This window comes from Rhea pennata, chromosome Z, assembly GCF_028389875.1.
Source record: "Rhea pennata isolate bPtePen1 chromosome Z, bPtePen1.pri, whole genome shotgun sequence".
In the NCBI taxonomy this organism is placed as follows: domain Eukaryota; kingdom Metazoa; phylum Chordata; class Aves; order Rheiformes; family Rheidae; genus Rhea; species Rhea pennata.
Window position 1 is genome coordinate 38,110,947 of NC_084702.1, and position 9,722 is coordinate 38,120,668.

The window sequence follows — 9,722 nt, forward strand, 5'->3', positions numbered from 1 at the left end:
GCTTGTCTTCTCATTCTGTTTCTCCATTACCCAGTGCTTGAAGTCATCAGTTCTGCATCTCTAACATCACAGTTACTGCTATGGGGATCAGTTCATAAAGGTGACTCATTTAAACTGAACCAGGTTCACAAACATTCTGAAAAAAAAATTTATTTCACTTGTAACACCTAATTTCATTGTTGCAGAAATTAAAAATGTATCAAATAATTTTAAATGAGAAACAATAAGCAACAATTAATTGTACTATGATAGTAACTAGAGATCCTAATTTTTCAGTCTGAACTAGACTATATGAAAATACAAAGGAGAATAACTCAATCTAAGAGGATGAAAAAGATAGCAGGTAGAGAGAAAAAGAAAACAGAAAAGAGAGATGCAGTGACTGCTCAACGTAATGCACCTAGTCAGGAAAAAAAATAAATGAATATAAATTTTCTGATGTCCTGCTGAGTGCCCCAGTACTAAATCAGTCTGGTCATAGAGTTTTCAAAGGCTGATCTGTAACTTTATAAAAGGGTTTTTGTTATGTTTTCATATGAAAGAGATGTCAGAAGGGACCAAACTTGGATCTTGTTTTGAGTGCCAAAGAGCCTTGCTTCAGACTCTGTTTCCAAATAAAAATGTTTTCTATGAGGCTTCCCATAATTCTTTAAGGGAAATCAAATGAAGCTAAACGAATATCTCAAGCAGTATTTTTTCTTGTGCTAAATGTTGTTTTGAATTGCTCAATTATAAATCTTTTTGGAAGTCTGTTAAGACAAAATAATCATAAATTGAACAAAAATATTGGACAATTTGCAGTATCTTACTGCTGGATCTGCTTTTCACTGAAAGATAAAAGAAAAAAATAATGTTATATTTCCAACAATATTTTTAGCAAATTAAACACATATTAAAATCCTCTCATCTTTCCAGCTCAGTATTGCATTTCCTCCAAAGCTCCTGGCTGGAGAAGTCTCCTCTGATTAGTGTTAGAGACTGTTTTTCTCCTTTAGTGATGTGAAATGAATTATTACTTGATTACATCTTAACAAAGATCACTGAGATGTAGGAAATCCATAGGTTTCTATGTCAGTTTGCTTTATCTTGTCAAAGCTGAACAAGACCATGGGCACCAGTACAAGTTGGGGGCTGACCTGCCGGCGAGCAGCTCTGCAGAGAAGGACCTGGGAGTGCTGGTGGATGACAAGTTGACTCTGAGCCAGCAATGTGCCCTTGTGGCCAGGAAGGCCAATGGCATCCTGGGGTGCATTAGGAAGAGTGTTGCCAGCAGGTGGAGGGAGGTGATCCTGCTGCTTTCCTCAGCCCTCGTGAGGCCTCATCTGGAGGACGGTGCCCGGTTCCGGGCTCCCCAGTCCAAGAGAGACATGGAGCTGCTGGAGAGAGTCCAGTGTAGGGCTCTGAAGATGATTAAGGGGCTGGAGCATCTGCCCTACAAGGGATGGCTGCGAGAGCTGGACCTGTTTAGCCTGGGGAAGAGAAGACTGAGGGGGGATCTTATCAATGTGTACAAGTACCTGAAGGGAGGGTGTCAAGGGGACAGGGACAAACTCTTTTCAGTTGTCCCATGTGACAGGGCAAGAGGCAATGGGCAGAAATTGAAGCACAGCAAGTTCCGCCTGACCGTGAGGGGGAATTTCTTCACTGTGGGAGTGACGGAGCACTGGACCAGGTTGCCCAGGGAGGTTGTGGCGTCTCCTTCTCTGGAGGTATTCAAGGCCCGCCTGGTTGCAACTCTGTCTACCATGCTCTAGGTGACCCTGCTGAGCAGGGAGGTTGAACTAGATGATCTCCAGAGGTCCCTTCCAACATTACTGATTCTATGATTCTGTAAGCACCTCCTATCTCAAAAAACATTTTGCAACCACAAAACACACAAATACTAGCATGCACACCCACTTCCAGCAACTGCGAGGCCCTGTAAGTCTCTAAACGTTAACATCATAGCAGCCTGGCTTAGATGTCTTATGAGTAACGTGCACTGAGAAACGTCCAAGTGTGAAGCTTGCTCCATCAGAGAATCAGTTGCATGTATAGCATCTCCCCAATACGTATTCATCTGCAGTCTAGAGGCTGGTGGTTACACCTTCCTTAAACATGGATGCAGTCAGCTGAGGACAAGGCAAGCATACTTGAAAATAAAACATACCAGGTTAAAAACTCATTGTTTCCTGATAGAACAGACCAGGAATTTTCTAACAAGTGTTTTTCCCACTGGTAGCTGTTTGTCAAAACTAAAATTTTCTTCAAAAATGCACCTGCATCATTTACAAAAGAGTAAGAGAGAAAACAAGTATGTGTGTGCGTGTGCAAAGGCTCACTAGAAAGCAAGTGAAGCAAAATCCATAGCCCTGAGGCTTCTATATGATTTTTTATGATGAACTTCTTAAAGGGTTTATAATGGGATAAGCAATCTAGTTAAAGGTTCTTGTAATCTTCCTCTCACCTACTTTAAGTGCCTATGTCTATCTTTGGATCTGAGTCACCTCCTATCTAAAACTGTATGGGGCCAACCCAAAATTCACTAAAGCCAATGTACGTTACTGTATATCTGTTTTTTGAGGTAAATGCACATATAATTAGACAGTACACTTAAGTTCATGATGATATTTACCAGAGAAAGCTGGAGACAGGTTTTAGTGAACCAGCAGTGCTGTTCACTACTTTGACCTCCTTTGCCCAAATGTAAGAAAGAATTCCTTTGATCTGAAAGAAAACTTAACCCTATCTGAGGGAACTATAACTATCATCAGTTAAGATATAGGTAAAATATTAAATATTTTCATGTTTACATGAAAACACATACACATTTTCATGTGTAATTGTTCACTAATTTAAAGATTCTAGACAAGCTCTCTTCAATTTTCATTCTAGAATTTCTAAATTTTCATTTACATTCTAGAAATAAGGTTCTTGCTTTGCATAAGTAAAGAAAAATGCCATTTTTTCTATTTTTTCCATGTATATGAGGGAGTAAAGAAAACTGCTCAGCTGACTCCTGAATTCCCAAGTTTCATCACTGAAAGATGCCATGTAATTATCCTTGCACCTGTTTACAAACAGTTCTTTACAGAAGGTACATACATTTTATTTAGCAATGCACTGTAATTTTTCAGAATGAAGATTACCTTGTTTTTACTCAGATGCAATTACTTGATGTCCTTGTCTCATTTTTTAAATCAATAACATTCCTCTTCTAGCAAAAGCCTACTTAGTCTTGGGCAAAAATGAGAAGAGAGAAATATATCAGCATGGATAAATTCCTAAATTGGGATATCAAGCATCATATTCTCAAAGTCAATTGCTCTAGCAGATCTGTGATTCTGTGATCTGTAATATTTATTACTATCTGAGTTGTTGAAAGCATATCAGATATGTATCAAGTAATAAATAGATTGGGCATGTTTATCCTGTCTGCAGCACAGGAGTGTGAGAGTAATCAGCCAAAGCAAACCAGTATACATAGCTGAAAGTGAACCACACGTATTTCCTAGTTCAGGTATCTCTGTTCAACATTTCTATTTCTGGGACTGATGTGTGCAGAATTAGACTGGGAATGTCTGTGACTTGAGCGTAAGTGTGTTTGCACAGTGGGCAATTGGGGAAATAATTTCAGGAAAGGAGAGTTATCACTTAAAGAAGAAAAAAACAGATGGATAAATAAATCTGTAATCAGATAGAAGTCTACTTCATTCAAGATACAGAAAATAGGCACCTCAGCTTGTATAAAGTATCACAAGATAGTGAAAATCAACAGAACAATAACAATTTTTCATCTGCTGAGAGGCTGAAATGAATCAGTTAGAGTGATTCAGTGAAGAACCTTTCTCAATAACCTGAATTACCACAGTTACATTACATAGGATAAAAATAATCAGAAGGGATAAATGTTATCATCTTTTACAGCATGAATCAACACTAATCATTTTGCAATAAACTGCTCCTGCTGCCAGATGACTACATAAATAAGTTTTTTCAGTACCTTTGGTATGAACAGGATATTCAGCTAGATAAAGTTATCTACCACGGGAATTCCTAAGCTCAGTAAGATAAAGTAGTTATTAAAAATAATAGGAAAACAAAACAATAATGAACAGAAAGCAAAGATGAATACAGAAGTGACAGTGGAATCTAACAAGTACATGAAATTATCCAAAGTGGAAAATGGCTAAAACAACAAAACTAAGGATGTCCTATTTGTTTTGTCAAATCTTGATTATTCCTAACAAGAAATCATTAAATATTCATTTTCATATCTTTCATGAACATTCATATTAAAGTGACACTAAAGGAAAATGGCCACCTACTAAATCTCTATTACAAAAGCAGTGCTCTAGAAGAATATCAAAATATTCATCAGATCCAGCATGCAGTCTGTGGAATTATAGCACAAGGCTGAGGAGAACCTTTACTTATAAAGAGTCTTGCTGATGATAAAAACATGATTCTTCTACATTATTGTTTTTCTCCTCCAGATTAGGTGGTCAGTACTTTTTATCCAGTGTGAGAAGCCATGGCTGATAAACTTCATCAAATCTTAACTAGCATCATTGTGCTCTGGTGATTTGATAATTTGTTACACTTAATGGTGGTCTTTTTCCAATTTACACTCACAACTGTTATTTGTGTACCTGTTTACATTGTCTTGTTTCCTGTTTCATAATTCTTTAGATACCGGGATCTTATCAAATTGCATAAGCCAATGGAAAAAAAAATATGGTGCAGAAGCCTGAAATAGCTACAAAGGTTGTGGGTTAAATGGAAAAACACGTTAAAAATGTATGTCTGGGCATCTGGTTAGAAACCAATGCTTGGTGTTGTAGATCAATGTCCTTGGAAATCAAGTAAATGGAAAAATCCATTTAATTTTTAAAAAATAGTAATGAAGTCAATTATGTTAATCTATAATTTGAACAATCATTTCACTGAGTATCTTGAGATGCAATGTTGTCTATATCAGCTTCAAGCTAAACTGCTTGGAAATTAAAACTTTCTGTTTCACTTGTGCTTTCCAAGTAAGAAATTTCTGGTTTTTATAGTAAACCTTGTTGCGCCTGAGCTTCATGTATTTTCCAGGATAAGAACTGACTGAGGTTCTTTCTGTGATACGGGGTAATTGGGCCCATGAGATCTACAGGAATCTTGTCTTTTGCAGACCTTACTGCTCAGGTACTGGTGTAGTAAGAAGAGGACAAGATTAAGAGGATTTAATTATTTAATCTTTGTATTATCTTGCTTTGAGAGTGTTATCAATATTATCAGCTGAGTTTCAAAAGGAAATCAAGGTTCTGATAGATAATGTGATTTACCCAAGAGCACACTACAAAAACTAGAATTTGAACTCAAGTGCTTCCAATTGCCCATGCCCGTTGACTTGGCAGTAGAGTTTCTTTGACTTCTGGCCTGAAGAAAAATCACAATGCCTCTTTAACCCAGCAATTTCTTCTATCTTTGCACTCTGACGAGGTGCATAGAATGATTCAGATTCAATGTTTAGAGATGGAGAAGGGGCAAGCACATCACTATTTTCCTAAATATTACCTTTGCTTCAAGGAATGGATGAAATCCCTATTTTCCTCGAGATCTTGGTGTTTCTGATGTTGCGTTTTGAGTTGGCTTTCCCTTTATAAAAAGATCAAAGAGCAAAGTTAGGCGAATACACATGGAACAGATTCTCCCCCCATCCTGTAGGTAGAGCTTTTTCTGGTCTTACCCTTCCAACCAGCGCTTAGTCCCCGCGGGCCGAGCCCCCGGGGGCGGTGGCCGAGCAGAGGCGAGGACCTTGGCGGGTCCCCGCCAGCCTGGGCAGAGCGCGCGTTCTCTGGCGCCATGGCAATGGCACCTTCCCTTTTGAGCCGCAGCGTTGCCCAGCAACCCGTCAACAAATGCAAATTTTGCAGGCTCCTCGCGCACTGATTGGCCAGCTGCAATGCTCGCAACAGAAAGGGGGGAGGAGCTGCGGTCAGGCTCGGCCAGTAAGATGGGTCGCCAGGGCGGCAGCCGGGAGCCCTCTCAGAAGGCGGCGGTGGGACGAAGCCGCAGCAGTAGCGCGCGCGCGCTCCTCTGCCTCTCAGCCCGAGGGGGCCCCGCAGCCACGACACCGGCCTCGAGGCGCTCCCCTGCCGGCGGGACCCTAAGCGTCCTCAAAACCAGTGAGGTGCCTTCACGTCCCAGCTGTGGACAAAACGTACCTTTTCTGCCACAGGAACAGCGAAAGTGGGAACGAACGATCGATTCGGTCGCCTTTGCGCCCGCGGGCGAGAGCCGCTCAGCTGGAAGAGTCCCCAGCAGTGGGCCTGGGTCCATGCCTGGCAGGGACTTCTCCTGACCAGAGGCAAAGGGACGGGAGGCTCCTCAGAAAGCCAAGCCAACAGCAAAGGTTAAAGGCATAACGAACCCTAACACCGTCTCCTACATAAGCACTGTTCTAACTTAAATTTCACATTTTTGGCCAGATTATTTCAATGTCTGAAATTTCCCCAAATATAACTCTTGCAATCTTAATATTTTCCATAGAAAATATTGCTGCAAAAATAAATAACTGCCGCAAGAAACCACCTCAGGCTCTAGTATTTGCACAGTAGGTGTTTTCCTGGCAGTGACGAGTGCAAATCCATAGTGCACTGCTTTCATTTTATCCCTTTCTACACTAAAAAAAAAAAAAGGAAAATTAGTCCTCAGTTACTGAAAAACTGCAAATACATAAGAGGCACAATCTGCTTTGAGTCTTGGCAGGAACAGTGTCTTATAGTCTGCTAAGCAACAAAGATTTACTGCAAACAAACTCTAGTATCAGTTATGTACTAAGTTCTTGCTGTGGAAATTCATGACCTACATTTTAGTTGGTAAACCGTAATTTGGTAAGCAGAATTGTACTGCACTTTGCCAATGATAGGCAGCAATTGATAGTCCACTACCAGCACCATTTGCAGTGTATGCCTCTGCTAAGCTGACTGAATTAAAGTTTCGAAACAACTGCTGAAGGGGTGATAGTCAAGTTGCTCACAAGAAGACACCACAGAGATGTCAGAGCATGTTAAATGGCCTTGAAGAAGCCTGGAATTTCAAGGCTGACATACAAAGACACTGATATTCTGAATGGCCAAATGTAATTGATTTTTAAAACGATCATTAATAATTACTTAATTTAGCACACTGCAAATTATTTACCATATTTATGTCAACATATCATTATATAAATGATAAAATATTTAGGTCATGAACAATTTTAGTTACGGAGCTATACACGTTAGGAAAATGATAACTGCATTAGAAGAGAATATTAGAGTTACGGTGTCAAAAGGCAGGAAATACTAAGATTAAAGTTGCTCTTTGCTTCATAGATCTAAGAGAAAAAATACAATCAAAAATGAAAATATGCTTCCATCTTGCAAATACTTATACACAAGCTTAAATTGCCTTATGCATCTTAGGAAGAGATAAAAATATTTTTCTCTTGTAAGATTTTAGGTTGGAACCCAAATCAGTGGTAGACAGGTAAGAATGTTGCTTCTACTTCAGCTGTCCCAGATAACATTTCAAAAGTCTTGAAACAGCACAGGGATTACTCGCAATACAAGATTATTAGGAAAAGGAAAAAAAAAATCAGTTTCTTCCTCTAAAAAAACAGAATTACATCATGAACATTACATCATTAATAAACATCATTAGAAATGAAGAAAATAAATATTACTTCAAATCCAATTTAAAAAACAAAACTAAATCCTAAACAAAAATATTTCACATCAAGGTGATGGAATTCTTACAAGAAAAGGCAGTAACAGAATAATTTTTGAATAAGTTAATATGAATATAAAATATGACACATTTTAAAATAAATCTATTCACACCAACAACGTATTAGAAATAGGTGACAGCATTCCAGCTAAATTCCAGGCCAACATTTTATATATGTATATTTATGTGTAAATTTAGATGTCTGAAACATCTAAAATGGACAATTCTGAAAAATGTTTATTTTACTACATATGCCATGCATGTGGTATTCAAGTACCTAAACTGCACAAATCAGTGATACACCAATATGACTATACTGCTTCTATATATTACTTGTATATTGGCATGACATAGCCTGTTGCTACAGCTGTATTGTTCAGATCTCTGTGCTACTTTAAATTAGATGATACTAGTTTACCTTTAATCTCTTTTGGCTTGTATCTTCTCATTACTCCATCATTAAACTTTGCTGACTAGATAAAATATAAACAAAGCACACAGGAATTATTTTTACCTGAGGAAGAACAAGAAAAAGGTCAGAGGCCAATTGATTTCCACTATGTGTCTCTTTTAAAGGCAAGCTAAATAATACAACGAGCAAAAAGCTCCCTAGAACAGGCTTTATATTATGAAGTAATTTACATTTCATGTACATATGTAGTGATTGAGAATTTACACAGGGAAGAATGTAGTCTACTCATTTTTTTATTTTTTCGTATTACTTCATCAATAACAATCGCCCAAACAAGGCATCCTAGAACATCAGGAAAGGTAATAAAGGAGAAGTGATAAAATTTATGAAATAATATTACTATCATTGACTTTATTTTTACAGAAACTTATCCTAGAATATCCATGCATTTGAGAACTTCCCAAAGGTCTGAGACAAGCATCAATAAAATAATTATCTTTAAGCAGGAGAGGAACAGTCATAATAAACTTACTTCGTAAACATTTTTATAACCACCAGGCCTGCTAGTAACTCTTTTGCTTCTGTTGCCCTGTTTTGTATCATCTTGCAAAACTCTGGGTGGGATCCTATCTGAAGGTCAACTTGGAAGAAGCAGAGGAACAATAAACAAACTAAGAATATGAAAAATGCCTTAAAAAGCAGCTGAGATGGAGTAAAGGTAAGAGGTCATCAGTTCCTAGGATTTCTTTATTTTTATTGTTTACTGTATCTCATTTGTTCATGGAGAGAAAAATAAATGAGGGAAGTCCATTTCATTATACATTATTTTTACTTTGTAGCTTGCTTTTCCAAAAGTTCACAAGTGTTTGCAATATGGCTTCCCCATTACTGATGCTTCTTTTCTGTTCTGTGCTACATAGTAAGGTAAGATTCATGTAAGATTTTTTAATTACAACATGCTTTGATAATTGAAGATTTGAAAACCTGACTCCTCAGGCCATAAAATGAACTTATGTTTAATATGATTCAGTTGCTATAATGCAATTAATTGAAGGATTAATGTATTTATTTTTTGACCTTGCCTTGGTAGGTAATGTTCCTTTACTCTGCAGATTCCTACACAGACATTCCAAAAAAGCATACCTTCAAAGCTTCTAAAAGGATGCCAGGAACTGAACTATCCTCTGCTGAAAATGGAGTTGAAGAACTTTTATTTCCTGAGAAAGAGAAAGGTTACACTGAGGCTGAATAAACCTTGAGCCATTTTTCATTACCATTTCTAATGGACAGCCAGAAAACAGAAAAGATTATGTTGCAGCTAAAAACACAGTTCAAACATGTACAACCAGATTTCCCTTTGAAGCTGGAAGTCTTCCCAGGGAGATGGATATGGCTGCAGCTGAAGCAACAATAATTTTTCACACAGTGAAATACTACCACACATTCCAAGGCTGGAATATTGGCAGGTTACACAGTGTTAGCAACATTTCAGTGTTATGATCACCTGAAAATACCTACTGCTTCTTTTCCCCAAAACATTTAAAATTCAGTTATGCTCCTACAGCATCTTTGA

The 9,722-nt window shown here is 38.0% G+C and overlaps 1 protein-coding gene across 1 annotated transcript in view; it reads right to left on the reverse strand.

Annotated features, from left to right (window-relative positions):
- Positions 1 to 9,480, reverse strand: part of ZNF475 (zinc finger protein 475) — a 32,479-nt gene extending 22,999 nt beyond the window's left edge. Inside the window, exons 1-5 of the mRNA XM_062599080.1 lie at positions 9,293 to 9,480; positions 8,682 to 8,790; positions 8,156 to 8,251; positions 6,192 to 6,353; positions 5,542 to 5,622 (exon numbers count right to left, since the gene is read on the reverse strand). The gene's annotated coding sequence lies outside the window, so the exon portion shown is untranslated. The remainder of the gene's footprint in view (positions 1 to 5,541; positions 5,623 to 6,191; positions 6,354 to 8,155; positions 8,252 to 8,681; positions 8,791 to 9,292) is intronic.
- Between the last annotated feature and the right edge of the window lie 242 nt (positions 9,481 to 9,722).